At 46.8% G+C, this 25,153-nt stretch overlaps 1 long non-coding RNA gene across 1 annotated transcript; it reads left to right on the forward strand.

Moving 5' to 3' along the window:
- Positions 1–7,530: 7,530 nt before the first annotated feature.
- Positions 7,531–15,694, forward strand: LOC127052278 (uncharacterized). The gene is made up of 2 exons (XR_007774713.1): positions 7,531–11,540; positions 11,746–15,694. It is a non-coding gene; the product is annotated as an uncharacterized LOC127052278 (long non-coding RNA).
- The last annotated feature ends 9,459 nt before the right edge of the window (positions 15,695–25,153 follow it).

Genomic DNA, 25,153 nt, shown 5'->3' on the forward strand with positions numbered 1-25,153 from the left:
AATCTAATGAAGATGAGCTGATGTCATTCACCACTGACTCACAATATAAGAATTGTGCACAAAGCTTGAGAAATAGATTGGGGAATGGAAGGGAATAGGGATACAATAACCAATCCTGCATTGCTAGAGACAACACTTTCAGCCTTGGGGTATGTCTACATTACGGGATTATTCCGATTTTACATAAACCGGTTTTGTAAAACAGATTGTATAAAGTCGAGTGCACGCTGCCACACTAAGCACATTAATTCGGCAGCGTGCGTCCATGTACCGAGGCTAGCGTCTATTTCCAGAGCATTGCTCTGGGGGTAGCTATCCCGTAGCCATCCCATAGTTCCCGCAGTCTCCCCCGCCCCTTGGAATTCTGGGATGAGATCCCAGTGCCTGATGGGGCAAAAAACATTGTCGCGGGTGGTTGTGGGTACAGCCTCACCCCTCCCTCTGTGAAAGCAGCAGACAACCATTTTGTGCCTTTTTTCCTGGCTGAACTGTGCAAACACCATAGCACAGCAAGCGTGGACCCTGCTCAGATCAAGACTGCAATCATGGATGTTATAAACACCTCATGTATTCTCGTGCAGTCTATGCTGAACCAGGACCTGCAAAGCCAGGCGAGGAGGAGGCGGCTATGGCAGAGTGGCGACGAGAGTGATGAGGACATGGACACAGAATTCTCTCAAACTGTGGGCCCCTGCGCTTTGAGATCCTGCTGGTAATGGGGCAGGTTCTAGCCATTGAACGCCGATTTGGGCCCGGGAAACAAGCACAGACTGGTGGGACCGCATAGTTTTGCAGGTTTGGGACGATTCGCAGTGGCTGCAAAACTTTCGCATGTGTAAGGGCACTTTCATGGAACTTTGTGACTTGCTTTCCCCAGCCCTGAAACGCCATAATACCAAGATGAGAGCAGCCCTTGCAGTTGAGAAGCAAGTGGCAATAGCCCTCTGGAAGCTTGCAACACCAGACAGCTACCGATCAGTCGAGGATCAATTTGGAGTGGGAAAATCTACTGTGGGGGCTGCTGTGATGCAAGTAGCCAAAGCAATCATTAAGCTGCTGCTATGAAAGGTGGTGACTCTGGGAAACATGCAGGTCATAGTGGATGGCTTTGCTGCGATGGGATTCCCTAACTAGGGGGGGAGCGGTGATAGATGGAACCCATATCCCTATCTTGGCACTGGAGCACCAGGGCACCCAGTATGTAAACCGTATGGGGTACTTTTCCGTGGTGCTGCAAGCACTGGTGGATCACAAGGGACGTTTCACCAGCATCCACATGGGATGGCCAGGAGGGGTTCATGATGTTCGTGTCTTCAGGAACACCACTCTCTTTAACCGGCTGCAGCAAGGGAATTACGTCCCAGACCAGAAAATAACAGTTGGGGATGTTGAAATGCCTGTAGTTATCCTGGGGGACCCACCTACCCCTTGATGCCGTGGCTCATGAAGCCATACACAGGCAGCCTGGACAGTAGTCAGGAGCTGTTCAGCTACAGGCTGAGCAAGTGCAGAATGGTGGTAGAATGTGCATTTGGCTGTTTAAAGGCGTGCTGGTGCACATTACTGACTCGCTCAGAGCTCAGCCAAACCAATGTCCCCATTGTTATTGCTGCTTGCTCTGTGCTCCACAATCCCTGTGAGAGTAAGGAGGAGACCTTTATGGTGGGGTGGGAGGCTGAGGCAAATCACCTGGCTGCTGATTACACGCAGCCAGACACCAGGGCTATTAGAAGAGCACTCCACGAAGCGGTGCACAGCAGAGAAGCTTTGAAAATGAGTTTCATCACGGGCCAGGGTACGGTGTGACTGTTGTTTGTTTCCCCTTGATTGAACCCCCCTGCTTGATTGACTCATTCCCTGTAAGCAACCCACCCTCCCTCTTCAATTACAGCTTAAGGAAATAAAAAGTCACTATCATTTAAAAATCATGTATTCTTTATTAAAAAGTCATTATAAAAAGAGAGAGAGAACTGACAAGGTATCCCGGGTGTGGTTTGGGGGGAGGATAGGAGGGAAGGAAAAGGCCACTAAAAATATTTCAAAGTAATGACAGCCTTTTGGTTGGGCTGTCCGCGGGGGTGGAGTGGGCGGGTGCACAAAGCCTTCCCCTATGCTTTCTTACACGTCTGGGTGAGGAAGATATGGAACATGGTGAGTGGTGAGGGTAGTTACACAGGGGCTGCAGCGGCACTCTGTGACCCTGCTGCTGTTACTGAAGCTCCACCAGACATCGGAAGATGTCAGTTTGATCACGCAGCAGTCCCAGCGTTGCATCCTGCCACCTCTGATCTTCCTGCCTACACCTCTCATCTCGAGCGTCCCTCCTATCCTCACGTTGGTCCTTCCTGTCCTCACGTTCACTGGCATCTTTCCTATAATTTGATACCACGTCCTTCCACTCATTCAGATGAGCTCTTTCATTGCAGGTTACTTCCATGATTTCCGAGAACATTTCGTCTCGCGTCTTTTTTTTCCTCCGCCTTATCTGAGATAACCTTCGGGATGGAGTAGGGAGGCTTGAAAAATTTGCAGCTGCATGAGGGAGGTAAAAAAGGGAGAGAAGTATTTAAAAAGATAAATTTTACAGAACACTGGTTATACTCTTTCACAGTGAACAACACTATTCACCTTACATAGCACATGTGATTTCACTATAAGGTCACATTTTGCATCTTAATATTGAGTGCCTGCGGCTCTGGTGTTAGAGATCTCACAGACACAGGTCCAGGCATCAGAATTCAGCTTGCATGCGGCCATGGTAAGCCATTATCTTTCGGCTTCTGCAGCCTTCATATACACAGTGCCCTCCTTTCCCAAATACGAAGCAAAGCCCGTTCAGTGCTGCTTCTTTCCTGTTAACATGCAGCAGCAGAAACCACCCCCCTCCATCCAATTCTCTGGGATGATCGCTTTACCCCTCCCCCTACCGCGTGGCTGGTATCATGGAAGATCACTGCTAATCACTCCCATCCCCTCCCCCACCGTGTGGCTGGTAGCAGGGAAGATCCCTGCTAGCCAAACGTGAAAAAGCTCAGCACCATTACCCCCCTCCCCTCCCCCTGCTTGGCTACCTGCAAGGAAGGATTTCTTTTAAGCAACAGGCCAGTAGGAATGGCCATCGCTGTCCCCTTAATTAAATTCCTGAATTTCAACCAGGTTACCATGAACGATATCACTCTCCTGAGGATAACAGCGAGATAAAGAACGGAGGTTGCTTGAATGCCAGCAATCACCGGGACCATATGCAGCTAGGCTTTGTCATGCAATGATACAGGATTACTTGCTACATGCATGGCGTGATCAAGTGTCCTACCATAGAGGACGGAATAAGGCTGCCTTGCCCAGAAACTTGCAAAGGCTTTTGGAGTACCTCCAGGAGAGCTTCATGGAGATGTCCCTGAAGGATTTCCGCTCCATCCCCAGACATGTTAACAAACTTTTCCAGTAACTGTACTTGCCGCGAATGCATCGCAAGTCCTCAGGGCAAATCAATCATTAAAAAACGCTTGCTTTTAAACTATGTTTTATATTTACAAAGGTACACTCACCAGAGGTTGCTTCCATGGCTTCATTGTCTGGGCCATTGGCTTGGGAGGGCTGGGAGGGTAATTCCGTCTGGGTGAGAGAAAGCTCCTGGCTGTTGGGGAGAATGGAGTGCTGTGTGCTCTCTGCAAGCTCGTCGTCCTCTTCCTCCTCCTCATCTTCCCCGTCCGCAGAATCCTCAACCATGGCTGAGATTACCACCCCCACCTCGGAATCCATGGACAGGGGTGGGGTAGTGGTGGCGGACCCCCTCTAGAATTGCATGCAGCTCAGCGTAAAAGCGGCATGTTTTCGGCCCTGCCCTGGACCTTCCGTTTGCTTCTTTGGTTTTCTGGTAGGCTTGTCTAAGCTCCTTAACTTTCACTCTGCACTGCACTGAGTCCCTGGTGTGGCCTTTCTCCGTCATAGCCTTGGAAATTTTTTCAAATGTTTTTTCATTTCGTCTTTTGGAACAGAGTTCTGTTAGCACAGAATCCTCTCCCCATATAGCGATCAGATCCAGTACCTCCCGTGCGGTCCATGCTGGAGCTCTTTTTCGATTCTCAGGAGACTGCATTGTTACCTGTGCTGATGAGCTCTGCGTGGTCACCTGTGCTGGTGAGCTCTCCACGTTGGCCAAACAGGAAATGAAATTCAAAAGTTCGCCGGGCTTTTCCTGTCTACCTGGCCAGTGCCTCCAAGTGCAAATTGCTGTCCAGAGCGGTCACAATGGTGCACTGTGCGATACCACCCGGAGGCCAATACCGTCGATTTGCGGCCATACTAACCCTAATCCAACTGGTAATACCAATTTCAGCGCTACTCCTCTCGTCAGGGAGGAGTACAGAAACCAGTTTAAAGAGCTCTTTATATCGATATAAAGGGCCTCATTGTTTGGACGAGTGCAGCGTTAAATCGGTTTAACGCTGCTAAAATCAGTATAAATGCGTAGTGTAGACCAGGCCTTAGACTGTCACAAAGTTGCAGCCCAGCACAACCACTCAGTCAGTCAAAACGCAAGAAAACTTTCTGATCTACCTTCCTCCCGTGTCACCAGATTCCATGTTCTGCCATCCTCCCAGTCTACATTCTCACATGTTGCTGTAACCCCTGACATTCCCTGTTGCTAGAGGCCTGAACTGTCACATGCATGTGACAACAATTAAGAGCTAATTTTAGTCCCTTGTGGCACGTGGTTGCACAAGGAGATCCTTTGTAGCCTTCAATTTTGTCATAAAGATAGTGTAATTACTGGTTAGTTTGATTACAAATAGTGCCCTTTAAGCAATCTTGCATGTCCTCAGAAATATGGTGACAATCAACTCTGACTATTAACAGCTTTGTATTTGGTTTTTAAAACCATATCATACATTGAAATAATCACATGAATTTGAAATAAGTACTCTGCCCTTTTCTCATGCTTTCTATTTGAGACTGAGTCGTTCACAGACATTAATGAATTAAGCGTCTATTCTGTTCTATACAGGTTCTTACACTGAGTTCTTCACCATAGCATCTGAGGACCCTGTAACAAGACATCTTGAAGGCATCTGTGCTCCAACCTCTGGCATCTCATTGGCTACATTATCATCAGGAGAAGAGACAGACAGGATGTTTGAGTGACAAAGGCTGTGAGAAGTGCAGAATGCTGGGCTGATCACAGGCTTATAGTCTCCAAGCTGAATATCCAGCTACATCCTAGTAGGCAACCACAAGGTAAAAAGGCATCCAAAAATCTTAATGTCTCCTCCAAACTGAAACAGGAGAATGTGAAACAGGCTTTCCTTGAACTGCGCAGCCAACTTGTAACAATTGATGCAAACTCTAATAACAATGAAAATTGGGCATCCTTTAGAGATTCTGTGTACTTGGCTGCATCCAATACCTTTGATTCCATCACATGTAAACATCAAGCTTGGCTTGATAAAATGATACTGACGTAGTGAGACGTTGAATGAGAAACATTTGGCTCCGTAAGGCCTATTTAGGAGATGCACTTCAACATCTAAGAAGGTAGCCTAACAACATCAAGAGGACTGTCCAACGTAAACTTAGAGAGATCTAAAACTCATTTTGAGCAATAAGGCAGATGAGATTCAATCCTACACAGACAGGAATGACATGAAATACTTCTGTGGTGCTCTGAGGACAATCTATAGGCCATGGTCATCAGGAACATCTCCAATACTGAAAGCTGATGGCACCACACTACTCACTGGTAAAGAAAAGATACTGCAAAGGTGGGCAGAACACTTTAAACACATCCTCAATAAAGAATAATCTGTTAGTGAGGAGGCAATTGATTGACTGCCCCAGATCAGTATCAACATCTCTTGCTCATCTCCCAATGCCAATTGAAACTGTAAAAGCAGCAAAGAATCCTGTGGCACCTTATAGACTAACAGACGTTTTGGAGCATGAGCTTTCGTGGGTGAATACCCACTTTGTCAGATGCATGTGGTAGAAATATCCAGGGGCAGGTATATATATGCTAGCAAGCAAGCTAGAGATAACGAGGTCAGTTCAATCAGGGAGGATGAGGCCCTGTTCTAGTAGTTGAGGTGTGAAAACCAAGAGAGGAGAAACTGGTTCTGTAGTTGGCAAGCCATTCACAGTCTTTGTTCAATCCTGAGCTGATGGTGTCAAATTTGCAGATGAACTGAAGCTCAGCAGTTTCTCTTTGAAGTCTGGTCCTGAAGTTTTTTTGCTGCAGGATGGCCACCTTAAGGTCTGCTATAGTGTGGCCAGGGAGGTTGAAGTGCTCTCCTACAGGTTTTTGTATATTGCCATTCCTAATGTCTGATTTGTGTCCCTTTATCCGTTTCCGTAGAGACTGTCCAGTTTGGCCGATGTACATAGCAGAGGGACATTGCTGAAACTGTGAAAGTGATTGAGCAGATGCTATACCAGCAGAAGTCTAAAAGGCCAGAAGCTTACACGTGACTCTGAAATTGACTGATTTTTTCCAATCAATGTAGACACAAAGAACTTTATCCCAGGAGTACAAGGATGCATCCATCATCCACTTGTAGGATTGTCAGTTGTCCTTCTGTTTATACAACTACTATTGGGGCATCTCACTGTTAGTAGCCAGCAAAATTCTCATCAGAATTCTGCTGAATTGCCTTGTGCAATGCATTGAACAAGTGCTCCTGCCTGAAAGTCAGCATGGCTTCAGGAAAGGATGCAGGACTATAGATACGGTATTTTTAGCTTGTCAACTTCAGGAGAGATGCCAGGAACAGAACTCCAACCTGTACGACTTTCACTGACCTGACAAAAGCATTTGATACAGTCAGTTGGGAGGGCCTTTGGAAGATCATGGCAAAACTTGATTGCCCAGAGAAATTCATTGCAATGGTTCGGCAATTCCATGATGGCATTCTTTCTCGCATTGTGGACGACGGTGAGTCATCTGAACCATTCCCAGTCATCAATGCAGTCAAGTAGGGCTGCATGTTGGCCTCAGCTGTTTTCAGTATGATGCTTTCTGCCATGCTTACAGATGCCTTTCATGACTGTGACACTAGGATTGGCATCAGATACCAGACTAATGGCAAGCAATTCAATTTGAGGAGACTACAGGCAAAGACAAATGTAGAGGAAGTGACTGTTCGTGATCTTCTGTTTGCTGATGACTGTTTCCTGAATGCCAAATCTGAGTCTGACCTGCAGTGGAGTATGGACTATTTCTCTTCAGCTTGTGACAGCTTTGGTCTCACAATTATCAGGAAGCCAGAAGTGATGTATTGGCCTGTACCAGGAAAGCCTTATGTAGAGCCTACTATCAAGGTGACTGGCCAAACCCTTCAGACAGTGGACAAGTTCACCTATCTCAGCAGTACACTATCATGTGCAGTTCACAGCAATGATGAAACCAATGCCAGAATTGCCAGAGCAAGTGTGACCTTTGGCAGACTATGTGCAATTGTGTGGGAACGTAGAGGCAATAGTCAACAAACAAATCTGAAAGTCTACAAAGACCTTGCATTGCCAACTCTGCTTTCAGTAGTGCATTAATCGGTAGTTCTCAAACTTTTATTAAGGTAGTCTACCCACTTCTTTTTTTTTTCTTTGCAACAGACCTAGGGTCCAAATTCATGGAATTCCTGAGAAGGGTGGCTGGGCCAAATTTGAGTGATCGCCGTTGTACCCTGGCATATGGGGCTGCAGGGGCACTCAGGTTTGGCCCAGTTGCCCTCTGATGCTGCCAATGTGTACCTAGTCACAACACACAGTGGCACATTGGCCAATGGAGTTCATGCCCAGGGGCCCCAGAAAAATGGGTTCCCCAGCAGACATCCATTGCTGGGAGCGAAAGCCTGAAGCCCTGGCAGAAGAGCTGGGTGACCCTGGCTGCAGCCCTGGGACTGGAGGAGTTCTTGCTCCCTGCTGCAGCCTCAGGGCTGTGGGAGCTCTCAGTCCCAGCTGTGGTGCTGGGGCATGGTGTGTGTGTTGCGGGGGGGGACAGAGCTTCTCTGGTCTTGGGGCTGTAGGGGTGGGGAGAAAGGAGCAAACCGGTTGCAGTGCTGCAGTGGGTAGGGTGGGGTGGAATGGAGTGGGACCGTGGATGGAACGGGTGGGGCTGTAGGGGAAGGGGTGGAAAAGGGTGAGGCTACAGGTGGGGCCATAGGTGGAAGGGATGGAACGTGGGTGGAATCGCAGGCGGAAGGAGTGGAGAGGCCCCCCCCCCACTTGCTCTAGCCCATGCCCCCCTGAAACTTTAATCCATCTCTGGCAACGCTTGGAGCAGGAAGCTGGCCTGGCCCCATATGACAGGAGCCACTGCTGTAGCATGAGTGCAGGGCGGGCTTGCTCTCCTGCCAACCCATTCCCCACACTAGTCCCAGAGCCCACCATTTAGGAAACACTGTGTTAAGTGACCTGACTAACATCAGTTATGTGGTTTGTTCTTTCATCCTCTGCCCACGGTGTGCAGCGGAGTGTTGTTTCATTAGGGTTGTTTTTTTGAAATAAATGTTGCAACGTGTTTGTTAGAGAAGGCAGGTCAAAGACATGCTTTGCATGTCAAGCAAAAGGTGATGAGGTCTGTGATGGTCCTTACTTTCTGTGGGAGTTCATTCCACAGTCTTGGCCTGGCCTCTGTCAAAGCTGCCTCCTGCACAGACAAGCTTCACTCTTATTGTAGAGAGTTCCATTGTGTCAGAGGAGTGGAGTTGTTGGCCATGGTTTTCATCTCAGAACTTTAGGAGCATCTTTTAGATATGCTGGCCCTAGGCCATTGAGCACCTTAAAGATAAGCACCAACACCCTGTACTTGACTTGATAGGCCTCCCTACAGCCCTGTGAAGTAGATGAAGATTCTGATCCCATTCTAACAGGGGACACCAAGGTACAGAGAGGGGAAATGACTGTCTAAGGTCATATAATAACCCTGTGGCAGAGCTGGGAATACAACTTAGTAAGTCCGACTCCTAGTTCCTCATTCTAATGTTTAGGACCTGCTCCCTGAGATCAGTGTGTTGTCATGTGGGTAAAAGCAGTTTCAGAGTAACTTGAGGGTGATAAACAGTGCATTAGTAAAATATGTTGGTTGTGGTAACTAAGGGCTTTCATATATTTGTGCACTATGGTGCACCCTGACTTTGAAAACAAGTGCTGTGTACACTCCAAACACTAGCCTCTCTAGGCTCAAGCCCTAGTTGGGTTTCCAACATACACACATCTTTTAATTGAGGAATCTTTATATTTTTAAGCAGGCACTTATCTCCTTGATATACAAGTGCTGTATCTTTAGCTACTTCCTAATAATCTTTACTAGAACTGGCAGGGAGGAAAGTGTAGAAATACCCTAGGTACAAGTCTTAGTGGTTTAGTTAGAAAAAGCCCAGGCCCCTAGGAGAGCAGTCCAGCAAGAAGGCACAAAGGTATCTTTGCTTTCCAGAGTTCATCAGATACCCGGTATGCCCCCTGAGTCTAAACGTCTTGGGCAAGAAGGCAATTTTAGTCTCTCAGACTCACAAGGCTGGGCTTCCTGCCACCTCTTAAAGGTTGCTAACTCTTACGATTTTATCACAAGTCTTATGATATTTGGTATTTTTCTTAAAGCTCCAGTTCCTGGATTCATGTGACTCAATTTTATTTTTTTGTAAAGTAAGTTTTTTAGCCCACAGGATTATGGGGAAAAACAGGGAATGTGACCAGAAGGCAAATAACATTACTTACAGTTTATTTTAATTTTGTGATTTTTCTTTTTTAAGCTGGTCATGATTTGGGGAAGGGGTTGTCATGATTTTTGAATGCATGGTACTGGCAGTACTGCCTCTGGTGTTGTGGGTGTCACTTGGTAGTCAGTGTGGGAGCCTTTGTGTGTTGGAGACATGGATCATCATTGCTGCTGTGGGTAGCAGACTATATTTCTGTCTCCTTGCCCAGTGTGTGTTTGTTTCTCCTGCTATCACTTTATTTCCTGCTCTCTCTCATTTACTGATTGCTCAGCTCCCCACCCAACTGTTACAGCTAGTCTTTCCCCAGCACTAACCAGCATTATCTGACTGCTTGTACTGCCTTCCTTCGGGTGTGCTTCCCTTTTCTCAGTCTTGCTCTGAGACAGCTACTGGCCACTTCCCCCAGCTCTTCAGGGTTGCTTCTGACGCCAGTGCTTCTGTGCTATCCTGTGGCCATGCATCAGGCCCTGCTACCTCAAATTTTTTTATGTGCCACATCCTGTCTGCTGCTCAGTGCCTTCTATCAAGATCCACTGATAACAGTGGATCTTGCAGTGCTCTTTATTGGCCAGCTGCTGGTTTAGGGCCCTACCCTGCTCTCCTGGTAGGGCAGCCAAGTATAATGCACATTTCACAGCCTCATTGTGTCCCTGCTGCTCCATAGGAATGTCACTCAGAAGAGACACAAGGTGGGCGAGGGCATGTCTTTTACTGGACCAACGTCTGTTGGTGAGATAAATGAGTCCGAGCTACACAGCTCTTCTACAGCTCCCACCTGATCAGCAATTCCTCTTGTCCACTAGAGGCATTGCTGCCTCCTCTGTCACTACTCCCTGCTTCCCCTGAGGGCTCCTAGACTAGGGCAGTTGGGGAGAGTTGGGAGGAGATGATAGAAGCAAGAGGCGGGGAGAGAGCATTCGTATCTGGTCTTGATGGAGCCAAACTTGCCTTGACCCCAGCTAGCTGTCTTGGGCACCTCCATGCCACCAGCCCACCTAGCCTACCACACCCCCAAACAGCTGCTGCAGCCACCTTCCTACCGCATCACCAAACCTCCAGGCAGTCTCTTTTTACCACACCACCCTCAGCCAGCTGCTTCAGGTAGCCTCTTCCTATCACCTCACCAAACAACTCCCAGCTCTTTCCCACAGGCAGCCTCTTCCTGCCACCGTACCAGACAGTCCCCAGTCAGCTGCCCAAAGTAGCCCCCTCCCCTCCGACAACCCTAGCTGAGGTGACCAGGTGTCTGGTTTTCAACCATAACACCCAGTTGAAAAGGGATCCTGGTGGCTATGGTCAGCACTGCTGACCAGGCCATTGACTGTCCGTGTGGCACCACGCAGCGGGATGCGCAGGCTCCCTGATAACCCCGTGCTGTGCAGCTCCTGGGAAGCAGCCAGCATGTCCTCCCTCTGGGTCCTATGCATAGGGGCAAGCCAGGGGCTCAGCACAGTGGCCCTCCCCAACAGCCAATGGGAGCTGTGGCTGCCCCTACAGCTCCCATTGGCTGGACATGGTGCTGTTTTCGGGAGCTGCCCCAGCCTTGATCCTCCTCTTGCCCTCCAAACCCATTTATCTCAGCCTGGAGCACCCTCCTGAACCCCAAACTCCTCAGCCCCACCCCAGAGCCTGCACCCCTATCTGGGGCCCTCACTTCCCAGCCCAGAACCCCCAGCCCCCTCCTGCACTCTGAACCCCTCAGCCTGGAGCCCACACCCCCAGCTGGAGCCCTCACTCTCTCTTGCACTCCAGCTCCCTGAGCGAGCCCAGTGAAAATGAATAAGTGAAGGTGATAACAATGATCACAAACTCAGTTTTGGCCATGTTTAGGTTGACAGCTGGACATCCCTGAGGAGATGTCAGAAAGACAGGCTGAGATGTGGTTTTGAATGTAAGAAGATACATTTTTAATGAGACTCTCGACATTGACCTGAAGGATTCCAAATGCAATCCATCCAATCCTGGGGGCTGTGACTGTGGTGCACAGACCTGCACATGGTGACATTCACACCATTAGGGGTTGGGAAATTTACAGGAGCTCTGTTTATTTTGGTCTTAGATGTCACACACCACCTCCATACTGATGCACATAACAAAATTCATTCCGCACATGTGGGAAAAATTAGAACACTGCTCATAAGGCATACCTTATGCAAAGATTATTACAGTAGTGTATAGGGTGTGAACACAAGTGTGTTCTCCCATATTTTCTCTGTCTTTGCAGCTCCCTTCTGGGATTAAAGAACAATATTTCATTTTACTACAGGTTACAATATTAACTGCCTTAGACATAGTTAAGACATCATTTCCGAACAGCATTTCTGTTGGAATACAACCTAGCACGCCAACTTTTAAGATACCTCTGAACCTTTCCACTCCAAATGCACCTTCACCAAAGGCACAGGCATTTTATATCTTCCCAGTGCCAGGAGTTCTACTTCCTGGCCAGGTAACATCACTGTTTCTTTGGCCATGCTTTCCATGACCAGAAAAATCTGGGCATCAGTGTCCGTCCTTCCTATGCATTCTTTGCCATTCACTGTGGCAACTTTAATAAATTCCACATCCACCTCCTCTGGGTCAGATCTCACAAACGTAATCAGGGGCCCTGCAGGCGCCTCTAGGTTAATGAAAAGTGTGTTAAACTGGGTTGGATGGGATGAGCATTTATATTTTTAGTTTAGGGCAGTGTCTCTCCATCTTTACAGACTACTGTATCCTTTTCAGGAGTATTTTCTATTTTGTCTTGTGCACCCCAAGTGTACCTTGTGTACCTCAAGTTTCACCTCACTTAAAAACTACTTCCTTACAAAATGAGACATAAGAATACAAAAGTATCACAGCACACTATTACTGAAAAACTGCTGACTTACTCATTTTTACCATATAATTATAAATTGATTGGAATATAAATATTGTAGTGACATTTCAGTGTATAGTATATAGAGCAGTATAAACAACTCGTATGAAATTGTAGTTTGTACTGACTTTGCTAGTGCTTTTTATGTAGCCTGTTGTAAAAGTAGGTAAATGTCTAGCGGAGTTGATGTACCCCAGGGATACACACTCCTGGCTGAGAACCACTGATTTAGAGCAATTATTTCTCATGTGCTCAGTGGAGTCACACAGATAACACCTTCTTGCACTGTTGTCTTGTGCCTGTGCTCTCAACTATCCTCCTTTTCCCCAGGGATGAAATGGGTTCCCCCTTTACCCTGTGCTTCTGCCCCTCTTTCTTTATCTTACACTAGTAGACACTTTGGCCTGCACAAAGAAATCAGCCAGATCTGCTACTTCCTGCACAGAGACACATAAAACAAGATTTATCCTGGATTACATCTCTGATCTCCTGAGAGCATGTGCTCGGGAAACGTTCTTGAGCAAAGAGATCAAATAATTGGTCATAATTGTCAGCCTTTTCTTCCTTTGCCCATTTCCTCTTCAGGTCACATGTTTTATAAACATATTCCCCATGACTCAGATTAGCACTTTTCCTGAGGTTTCTGAATTTCAACATGTACGCATTAGGGGTAATTTGAAACCTTTGCAATACAGTCTTTTCATATTCATACTTCATTAAATACATTCAAGCTTTGCAATCGTGGGGGGGGGTGGGGACTTTGTCTTCTGGGACTCTATACAATTCACAAATCTTTTGAAAGGTGGTAAATATTCTTTGATGCAGTCCAATTCTCTGTACATGGGCCACAGTTTGTCCCAGCTAGGTGTCCCTTGGGGCGAGAGAGTAGCTGTGGGTTGTGAGATCTATGCATGTCCTTCCATTATGTCCAGGTTATACAGCCTCTCCTCCTCTTTTTCTCAGGCTTCTTTGTCTTTCCGCTCCATGACTCTTTGGTGGGCAGCTGCTTCTGCTTCCAGGGCCTGCCAGTGTGCTGCTTCTTGCTCTTTGGCTCTTCTGTCCACTTCCCGTTTTTGGTATTTATGATCTCTCTCTCGTTCTGCTTCCCATTTTTGCTCCTTTTCCAATTTAGCAGGCCCTAGCTTAGCTGTTGTTTCACTGTCATTCATTTTAAACTTCCTTTGCTCTATTTCCCTTGCTCAAAATAAACAGAAACTAATAAAATGAGTCTTTCTTTAACTATTCCCAGCCTTATCACTTAAAACTATTCTGTTAGTGCTTGAAATATAAACCTCAGTCAAAGTAGGAAACGGTGTATAAATCCTGTCCGACTAGGCCGGTATGACATTTTGGGGTTCAAACCTGATCAGTTAGGGTTTGTTACCTCCTGCCTTGCACCTCTGGGTGCCTTAAATGCAATGCAGCCATGGCTCGCAGCCCTTACCCCCACAGGCAGCCTACAGGTCATGGCCTGGCTTCCACTGCCCAGTTACTGTTTGCAGAGTGACCCCAACAGCCTCCCAATCCTGATTTTCCCCAAAACTGTCTCCCTGAAATGTTCAGCCCTCTCTTCCATGCAGAAGTAAAGTTCATTGCTCCTTCAAAGAGACAAAACCAGCAGCTTGTTATCTTGACTAGAGATAACAATCACTTCAGTTCAATCAAAGCACTGGGTTGGTATAGATTAAAAATAAAACAAGTTTATTCAGTCAATAAGAGATTTTATGTGAGTTCAAGTACAAGGGATAAAGATAGAAAGAGTTATCTTTGTTTTTTGTAAGAATATGCTTTCTGATATACGAGGGCGTGCACAGGAATTTAAATCTGACTATTTTTGGAGGAGCACGTTAAACACATGCATTATACGCTTTAAAGCATATCAACATGTGCACCTACATCATATGCATAAAACTAAACAGCAGTACACTCACCATTTCAATGAAAATCCATGCACCATGGAGCCATCTGAATACATGTATCCAAAGCCTCTTCTGTGTTCACACTGTTGGATAAGTTAGTCTCTACTGCAAGAATTAACAGTTGCTGAAGGTGAGCTTCTGTCAAACTGCTGCAAAGTCTTCTAAGAACACGCTTTTTAGCACTAAAACATCTTTCTCAAGTTGCAGTTGTAGTGTTGCCAAAAGCACCAATAGGTCAAATACATCAGGATACAAAAGTTCCAGGTCATGATCTTTACAGACCTTCGTAAGTTCCGGAAGAGATACTGCACTCTCCGATCCCTGAGCATTTAAAATAGGGTCAAGGTGGTGCACAAATAAATTGTACTGCATTTCAGGAACTCTGCACTGAAATTCTTCATTTGGTTGCACATGTGCTTCATTTCCTTTTGGTATAGTAACAGTTTTCAGTTTTTTTTGCAGTGAGATAGGACACAGCTTTGAATATTACTGTATTTTTCTGCTGTATCGTCTGTCCATTTCACTTATTGCAGCATCAAGTGCAGGGGAAAAGAAACCAACTTATATTTCTTTTCTAAAGATTAAAAATGGTAGCATTCTGTATGACTCCCATAAAAATGATCCAGAGTTTTTGCTGGTCACCTTTTCCTGCAAGTTGGCATTTGCAGATTCAGTTCAGTAGCCCAATGTTCAGCTTTTACAAAGTATTCATGGAAGTTTTCATCCATTCTCAGGTTGCGCAAGACTTTTAAACAACTCTCTACTGCACAGGCAAAATCAATGTTTTCCCACTGCAGGAAAGTGATAGCATAATGCATGCAGTTTAACGCATCCAAAAATACCAAAAGGCAGATTATGAATTTGAAATCGAGCTGTGCTTACATGTGCTTACATATCATAAGCCCCTTTGCTTTGCTGACACACTTAACTGTGGTGGCATTCTGGAGAATATTGAGTAAGGTTTCTGAAAATTAGAAAACTGCATTTATGACCTGCAAAGCTTGGCAGTGTGAATGCCAGCGTGCCTCGTGAAGCGCCTGATGAGATCTCTCGCTACCGCCACATTCATTGCCACTGACACTTGAAGTCCCTTCTGTCTGTGTCATGATGTCCTTTTGTATTTTTTTTAAAGGTGATGCTGCGATGAGTGATGTGGATGAATGTAAACAGGTTCTGAACAAGTCCAATAAAATTCTTTGAAAGGGTATTAGAGCTCATAGTATCAACCATGACTACATATAAACAGTCTGCATAGCAATATGTATAAACAGCCCTTGTTTTTTCTGAACAAGAGTTTGTAACCCTGATGCATGCCCGCTTATATTTTTTGCCTCATCATAGCACTGTCTTCTAACTTGTTAAAAGACAGGTTCATTTTAATAGCGTATTCTTTAAAATATGAAAAAGTTCTTCAGCTGTTGTACTTGCTGTACCTTGCAGATTTATGATCCTCAATAATTTCACAGTCATTATCGCTTACATGTCGAAATGCAACTGCTACTTGTTCTCTATGTGCAAAATCAAGAGTTTTGAGTAGTTTCCCACTGAAATATCTGGCAGTGGATAATTCATTTCTGATCTTATTCTGTATAATGTAGTTAAAGGAGATAACGTGTCATTTTGAGACCGGTTTGATAAGTAAGTGGCATTTTGCTGCATACAAGTCATTCTTTCCTGCATGAAGGGATCTCGGCGATTAAGATAATCAACAATCTCCAAGAAAAGCCCCCAATTATCTGAAGTTGCATATTCATCATGTACCTGAAGTGGCAAGCTGAGCTTCCCCTTTTTGGTACTGTGCTTACATTGCTTTGCTTAATATCAAATCCACATGTAACTTTTCACATTTAAAATGGCCAATATGTTCAATTGCCATTCTATGCTGATTAGTTTTTGCACGCTTTTTAATTTTTTCAGGTCCTTTTTTCCAATTGCAACAGACAGATGATGTCTCAGCTGGCTTATTTTTGCTTGTTAGATTGCATGAAAACAATTTACATGTGAAACAAAATAGTCTGTCCCCTTTTTCCCCCGAATATTCAAGCCAAGACGTTGCTGCTGGTATTTCATACCATGCTGTATTAAATGAGCATAATTTATTTTCAAACATTTGTTGGGGATACCTATTAAGCACAGGTGGATGTGGCCCTTGCTTTACAGTGCATAAGAGTGCTCTTCCCTTATATAAGGCAGGCCATGATGCAAATTACTAGAGTACTCACTTTTAGAGAAACCCTCAGCTCCTGTAATTAATGTTATGGTTCTCTCGTGGTTGAAGCACCCATCCATAGTCTTGTGTGATGTATGTATGAGGGGGTACGTGTATGACCCAGCTGAGTTTGCATGTACTCATAACTGCATGTTATGAGGAAATATGTGTACTTCAGTTTGTGAGTGCCGGTGATAGAAAACACAAAAGTCAGTGAACTGATCTGCAGAAATATTTATTTTTTTAAATGAATAGTAGGGGGAGAGGGGCCTGGGTGTATGCCCCTGATGATAGTTAAGACCTAATTTAACAAGCTACGGTCTTTGTTCAAGCTAGTTTCCTCACCAGTCTTCCTCTAGCAGGAACAGCTAACTAGTTCTTAGTCAGGAACCCCTCAGAATACAAGATCCTGGTTTTTCTTTTCATCTCAAGTGAAGGTTAACTAGGAGTTCTCTGTCCCTTCCTTTATAGTACAATAAACCTTTGCAAAGTCTCTCTCTGAGAGTTCACTGACCCTGCTTTATGTGGACGGAAGGCCTTCTGGGGCTGCAGTCTCCATCCAGCATTGAAATTAAGTGATCGCTTTTCCCCCACTTGCTGTGCTGATAGCTTTGTTTGCTTGGCGTGCACCTGTGTTTTTCTTTGTCTTTGGTCACACCTTACTCAATTTCCATGGGAGATGTATTCAAGCAGGTGGAACCGCATCCTGGAAAAAAATCTGTTAGTCAACACCTGCTGACATGTTTGGTTTAAACACATTATAGTTATAATTCCAGCACATCTGTGGGATCCTTTGTGGGTTGACTATACATATGTCACATAAGAATATTAATGTTCGAGTTATTAGTTTTCCAGTGTGACTGGACACCTTTTAGCTACAGATTATAACAGTGAGTTGGGGCACACTGAGGTGGTCAGGCTAGCTAACCCTAACTGCTAGATACCAGGGAGCCCCTTGCTTTCTGACCCAGGGTTGCTCTCAGGGTCACAGTGACAGGGAATCACTCATGAAGTGATGGTAGGCGTAGTGATGAGTCATCTTCGGTGGCCCTAGCCATGTAAATGGGATCACATAATGGAGGCTCTCCTGTGGCATTAGCTACTGAGTTAGAAGTGTGCTAGGGCTGATTTCCAGCAGCATTGGCTGTCCTATTACACAGAATGAGGAAAATAGATCTGAGCTGTGATGATGGGATGTGCGGCTCATAGGCAGTGATGAGGGGACAAGTACAGCAGAGAGAGAAATGTGGCTCACAGGCAGCAATGAGGGGACACGTGGTACAGCAGAAATAAAGGGGCTAGTTCATTGTTGGGCACAATGTGCCCTTCAGTGTTTTCAGTTTTAATAATTAAAAGCTGCTTAATTCCCACTGGGGCAATTTTTGCTGTGAATAGCATGGGGAACAGGGACAGGAGCAGAGAGAATGAAAGGGTAATGGACATAGGGGCAAGGGAAAGGGACCTAGCACTTTTGGGGCAGTCTCCTGGGAGCCCTCACTTACCATTGCTCCCAAAATCCCTCTGCGAGGAGCACTGCGTTCAGCTGCTTTTGGAGTCCATCAAAGCTGCTCTGGCAGGTGAGCAGAGGTGGTGATGGGGCCTCTGGAATAGTGAGTCAAGGAGCCTCAAGAGCCTGTTTACTATTTCTGCAATGCACACTGCCCCTAGCTGCCAGGGGAGCAAGCAACCAAGTCAACCAGCTGGACTCAGGTTGCTGCCTGTCAGTGTGCTGCTCTGCTACTTGATGGCCTAGCCGAGCACCTGCTAATGCCCTTGGCACCATGGATTCTCATGCATGCACCTTATTGTTTTCTCCTGAGGAACAATGGCACTTCCTGTTTCTGCATGATGGGGAGCAAGGAGCTATGCACCTGGCTTCTCAACCCACCACCACAACCTCCCCTGCCCCCCAATAGCCTTTCCTGAACCCCAGGGAGGTTCTGGGAAGCTGGCGAAGCAGAGACTTATCTAGAAATCCAAGGCGAAGGTATTAGTAGGAGTGGTATTTCAGTAGCACCTAGAGGCTCTACCCAAGATGGCAGCCCCACCATGCTAGGTGCTGTACATACAGGTACTAAGAGAGAGTCCCTGCCCTGAAGAACTTACACTCTAAATCGGCAAGACAGACAGAAGAGTGGGAGGCAAAGCAAAGGAAGTGATTTGCCTGCCATTAGGCAGCTGGTCAGTGGCAGAGCCAGGGATAGTTTGCTCTCCTGATTCCCAGTCCTGTGCCACCTCCAGTGGACCACAATGTCTTTCAGCTCAGTGCGTTTTTCAAGTATTAATGTCATGTAGGCCTGATATTTACTAGCCACTTCCTAAGTACATGCAGAGGCTGAACTAGTTCCACTATTTTTTTGGTCGCAGCTTAATAAGGAACTGGGATTTCCTTTGCTCTCCAATACATTTAAGTCCCTCTGTGGAAAGGGAATTGGTTAAAAATGGTTTAATATCCACCTATCAATTCCACTACTGGCCATTTCCCATGGAGCAGGGACCACAGTCTCACAGTGCTGAAGAGATCACTGCCCTGAGCCCCCTACAGCTCAGATTCCAGCTAGAATGCTGCAAAGACCAGCTGCAGGATCCCAGGAGGTATTTTCTCCTGGCATCAGATTGAACTGGAGTCTGAAAGTACAGGATAAGGGACAGAGACATCAGCTTTCCTGGCATCTCTGGGATTGTAATTCCTTCTGCCTCTCCAGCCTTCAGAAATGTACTCTGCAAAACGCCGCCTGCTTCCAGAAACAAATACAGCCTAAGCCAAAACAAATAGACTTGGGTGTTGGTAGTGAATAGGCCAAGGTTCCATGTGCTGGCGTCATCTCTGCCTGCTGCCAGTGTGTTGTCATAGGAACAGCTGGATTATTTTACAGTCCAGTTGTGCAGCCAGTTCTCCAAAGGAATAGTCTAAAGGGAGGGGAGAGGTCGGGCAGAAAAGTGGTGCTGTATTTCTTCCAGTAAGGAAAGGGAAGAGAGACAACTCCATCTGCCAAAACCCAGAAACCACAGTCCATCATTTCCAGGTACCTAGATGTTCTCCCTTTAGCTGAGATCTGCTGCTGGGCTGCTGGAGGGGGGTGGCGAAGGAAGGCAAATCAAGAGAACGGTACATTATTATATTAGTAGTTAAGCATTTATTGTTCTATATTGCACCCCACCGAGTCTGATTCTTCAGTCATGTGGCAGGCACAGCACCATGTGTGTAGCTATGCTGAGCCTCCACAAAAAGGCCAAGTTGATAAAATAGGTAATAGGCTTTATCTCACAAGAACTGAGTTTATATAATTAATTCTCTTCCCCACTAAGTTCTCCTCCACTCTGGGCTTCTTGGTGTGTTCCCTCTTCTCCATGATGGCAAGCTCTTTGGGGGAAGAGACTGTCTTTATTTTGTGTCTATGCAGCATTGAGCACACTGTTGCACATAAATAGATAAATAATCTTCTACATTGTGGGAACCCTTGTATCTGTACTATAACACATGGCTGTTGGCCCTGGTGTGAATAGGGTCTGAATGAGCTCTCCTCTGACATCTAGTGACAGCACTGGGGAAAAAGCCTTCAGGAGCAAACAGTATTTGCATAGATACACCTACACTCCCTTAGGTGTTCAGCACACAGACCTGCTTTGCCAAAGTGACCAATTATAATTGGTTTGTTTTATGATTCACTTTAATGCAGAGATAATGAAATGTTATCCTTGTTATATGAGTAAAGGGCAGCAGAATTGCATTTAGCATACCCTGATTGAGAGAGTTACCTACTGAAAACTCATATGCTAAGCAGAGGGCAGGGATGCCAAATCCCACTGAAGATGAAGAGAAGGGCAGGCATGGGTGTTTTTGTTTGGTGGTGTGGATTCCTCTTAAAGCGGCATAGACACCATTTGGCCCTACCCTACCCAGTCCAGAACTTAAAGACAGAGCTGACTGAACTCAATTCGGATTCCTTGTTTCTGTTCAGTGATTGCGAGAGCTGAAATCAGAGATGAGCAGGTATAGATCCTAAACCTTAGGTCTAGAATGGGGACAATGTTGCCTTGAAAGACAATAAGAATACAGTAGTACAGAGGTTCACTGCTACCCAGTGAAATCACTAAGAGCTGGGTTAAATGGGTGAGGGGAACCTCAGAATGTGGCATCTCAGAAGTGACTGTGATAACAGTGGCAGAGAGAGCAGCTGCAGAGGGACAGTGGTAGCAATTGTGAGCTAATTGCAGCGACATTGCTTGATGCCCACCCCCCTCTTCAGGAGTGTAAGGGGACCCATGCAAATGCATCTCTGAACTCTGATCTTCACTGACTAAGGACAACCAACTGTGAGTGAGGCACAGCAGAGGGAGTAGTGTGTGACAGACTTTCACATCACAAGGTGGGGAACTCAGGCAAAGGACACTGCCCAATGCACTGTGGGGTGGGTGTTCGCTTATGGTTATCTTCTTTTGAATGGTGGTTGTGGTGTTCTCCCAGATCAGTGCGGGTTCCCTTTCCCTTTTAATGAACGTTTTCTTTTGTTATACAGACTCAGTGCTTGTGAGTGGGGAAATGCTGCCTCTTAAGGTATGTCTACACAGCAATTAAAAACCTGCCGCTGTCCCATGCCAGGTGACCTGGGCTTGCAGGGCTCTGGCTAAGGGACTGATGAATTGCGGTGTGGATGATTGGGCTCGGGCTGCAGCCTGAGATCTGGGACCCTCACAAAGTCCTAGAGCCTGGGCTCCAGCCTGAGCATCTACACCACAATTAAACAGCCCCTTAGCCCAAGCCCACACCAGCTGTCAGGGAACAGCTGTGAGTTTTTAATTGCAGTGTGCAGAGATTCCCTTAGAGGCATCCAAAGGTGGTGCTTAGTTTCCCCAGATTACTGAGTGAGGGCTTGAGCTGGTTCTGTTTTGTATTGTTAAGAGGAACCACTAGATATTGAACCTGACCCTTGTTGCTGCCAACTCCACCAGGCAGAAGGGTTATACTAGTTAAATAAGGCAATACATGAGATGAAAAATTAGCTGCCTTTGCAGCTGGTTAGTGTAGCCTGGTCAAAGGGCCAGTTTGTGCTACATCTTGATTGGATAACAGACTTGTTTGTTTATTTGTTTAACTTTAAAACCAGCTACACAAAGGACTGGGGTATCTTATCCTCTGTTTGTTTGGAAATTTTTCTAGCACAGCAAGTATCAGAGGATAGCCATGGTAGTCTGTATCCACAAAAACAATGAGGAGTCTGGTGTCACCTTAAAGACTAACAGATTTATTTGGGCATAAGCTTTTGTGGGTAAAAGTCCCACTTCTTCAGATGCATGGAGTGACCAGATGGTGCAGTGTCTGGAAATGACCACTAGATGGCGCAATGGGTTGAATCTGAGCTCTTGACAGCAGGGCTCAATATTGAGCACAAACACTGTGGGCTTGTCTACATCAGAAAGTTGCAGCGCTGGTGAGGGAGTTACAGCGCTGCAACTTAGGAGGTGTACACATCTGCAGGGCACCACCAGCGCTGCAACTCCCTGTTTGCAGCGCTGGCCGTACTCCCGTTTTGTCTCGGGTGTAGAGGATCCAGCGCTGGTGATCCAGCGCTGGTAATCAAGTATAGACACTTACCAGCGCTTTTCTTGACCTCCGTGGAATAAGCAGGTATCCCAGCATACCTGAGGAAGCCTCTGGTAATCAAGCTGGTCTCCTTCCCCGGCTTGCTATCGCGTTCCCCGAACCCCCGAGCAAGCAGGTCTCCTTCCCTGCGGTTTGCTGGGTGGTTCGGGGAACGCGAGAGCAAACCGCGGCGAAGCTGGTCTCCTTTCCCGGTTTGCTCTCTCGTTCCCCGAACCCCCGAGCAAGCAGGTCTTCCCTGCAGTTTGCTGGGTGGTTCGGGGAACGCGAGAGCAAACCGGGGAAGGAGACCAGCTTCCCCACAGTTTGCTCTCGCGTTCCCCGAACCCCCCTGCAAACCGCAGGGAAGGAGACCTGCTTGCTCGGCGGTTCGGGGAACGCGAGAGCAAACCGGGGAAGGAGACCAGCTTCGCCGCGGTTTGCTCTCGCGTTCCCCGAACAAGCAGGTCTCCTTCCCTGCGGTTTGCAGGGTGGTTCGCGGAACGCGAGAGCAAACCGCGGCGAAGCTGGTCTCCTTTCCCGGTTTGCTCTCGCGTTCCCCGAAACCCCTTGAAGCCGCCCAACAGCGCTGCAGTGTGGCCACATCTAACACCACTTGCAGCGCTGGTTGCTGTAAGTGTGGCCACTCTGCAGCGCTGGCCCTATACAGCTGTACTAATACAGCTGTAACAACCAGCGCTGCAAAATTTTAGATGTAGACATGGCCTGTGTTAGACTTTGTTTTTCAAATTTCCCACTGCTGCTCCCACCAATGCAGCTCCTCCTGTGCTAATTTTGTTGAGAGCCTAGTGTAGGCAGAGCTCAGGTATTTTCAGTCATGATATTTTCTAATCTGATCATGCCAAATTTGGATGACACAGCAATTAAAATACCCATGGTTGATCTACCCGAGCACTCCCACCGTATGTACCGGTAGTGGGGCCACATCAGAGTTACTGGCACTTGGAGCATTGCCCACAATTCCCAGTATGGACTAGCCAAAGGCTTCATATCACAGGTGCTCAGTGTACAGGTAACAATGTTTTCTCTGTTAGCCCTACAGTTATGCCCTGGGCTCTGAAGCCTGCTCTGCACTTGGAGAATTACCTGTTGTTGACAATGCATGTCAGCAAGAGGGGTATCAGAGCTGGTGCTGATCATAGTTTAAGTTAGAGGGTATGACTACATCTATAATTTTGCAGCACTGGTTGTTACAACTGTATTAGTACAGCTGTATAGGGCCAGCGCTGCAGAGTGGCCACACTTACAGCAACCAGCGCTGCAAGTGGTGTTAGATGTGGCCACACTGCAGCGCTGTTGGGCGGCTTCAAGGGGGGTTCGGGGAACGCGAGAGCAAACCGGGGAAGGAGACCAGCTTTGCCGCGGTTTGCTCTCGCGTTCCCCGAACCCCCCTGCAAACCGCAGGGAAGGAGACCTGCTTGCACGGGGGTTCGGGGAACGCGAGAGCAAACCGGGGAAGGAGACCAGCTTCGCCGCGGTTTGCTCTCGCGTTCCCCGAACCACCCTGCAAACCGCAGGGAAGGAGACCTGCTTGCTCGGGGGTTCGGGGAATGCGAGAGCAAACCGGGGAAGGAGACCTGCTTGATTACCAGAGGCTTCCTCAGGTATGCTGGGATACCTGCTTATTCCACGGAGGTCAAGAAAAGCGCTGGTAAGTGTCTACACTTGATTACCAGTGCTGGATCACCAGCGCTGGATCCTCTACACCCGAGACAAAACGGGAGTACGGCCAGCGCTGCAAACAGGGAGTTGCAGTGCTGGTGATGCCCTGCAGATGTGTACACCTCCTAAGTTGCAGCGCTGTAACCCCCTCACCAGCGCTGCAACTTTGTGATGTAGACAAGGCCCAAGTGTAGACAAGCACATTTCAGAAACCGGTGTCTTGCTTCCTTCTTCATCATGTGATCTACACTCCAGCTCTGTCCACATTAGAAAACAGGGTCTCTTATCAGGTGGTACCATGCTGACATCTTGCCCTTTAGGCTTGCTGCTGCCATGAGTGAGAGTTGGCTTATGCACTTCCACTTTTCATGGCTGTAAAGTGATCAACAATCTTGTGTAAAAGTCTGGGATGTGAGTTACAAATGGATAGACACTCAGATTCCATGATCCCTGGCTATTCACATTCCATTAGCCCCTGCGAGACCTCCCTGAGAGACTGCTGCCTTGAATCCAGTGTTGAAGGACAATGTGCCTCAAGGTTCATTCTATGTAATTGGGAAGACATGGCTGATTTAAACGTTACAGCCTCACTTATAAAAGTGAGTATGTGACAGCAGAAAACAATGGGTTGTCATGGTCACTGATTAGCTTTAGACACACAACCATAGTGAGTTTTAACCCTTTTTTTCGTGAGTAACAAGATCTCTCAGCATCTTACTTTGGTTTTCATTGATTATCTAACATACACATTTGTTCTGTGGTGTGAGGTGGGTGTGTGAATAGTGGTGGATGTGACCGGGAGAGTGGTATCTGTTGCATGTAATTTTTGTTCTTGCATGTGAATAAATCCACATGCTGCCCAACTTTCAAACATGGGCAGATCATCTTCAAATCTGCATTGGGAGGTGTCACAGAGTCACCGGGGCGATACTCTGGAACTACTCCATAGGAAGCCAGCCAGGACTCCGGGAGAGCATGCCTCCTCTCTCTGAGCATACTGTCTCCAGAGCAAGAAGCTTACACAGCTTTGACCTGCCTGGCTCTGATCTTGGAGCATTCAGCATCCCCTTCCGTGCGCTTCCTGCAGCGAGTCTGCCCAGGCGAGGCTCTTGGGTAATCTAGAGAGCCCTGCACCCCGACTCCGCAGTCAGAGGTGACTCTCAGCTAGATGGTAAAACAGAAAGTTTGTTA

The sequence above is a fragment of the Gopherus flavomarginatus genome, chromosome 5 (assembly GCF_025201925.1).
Source record: "Gopherus flavomarginatus isolate rGopFla2 chromosome 5, rGopFla2.mat.asm, whole genome shotgun sequence".
NCBI classification, from domain to species: domain Eukaryota; kingdom Metazoa; phylum Chordata; order Testudines; family Testudinidae; genus Gopherus; species Gopherus flavomarginatus.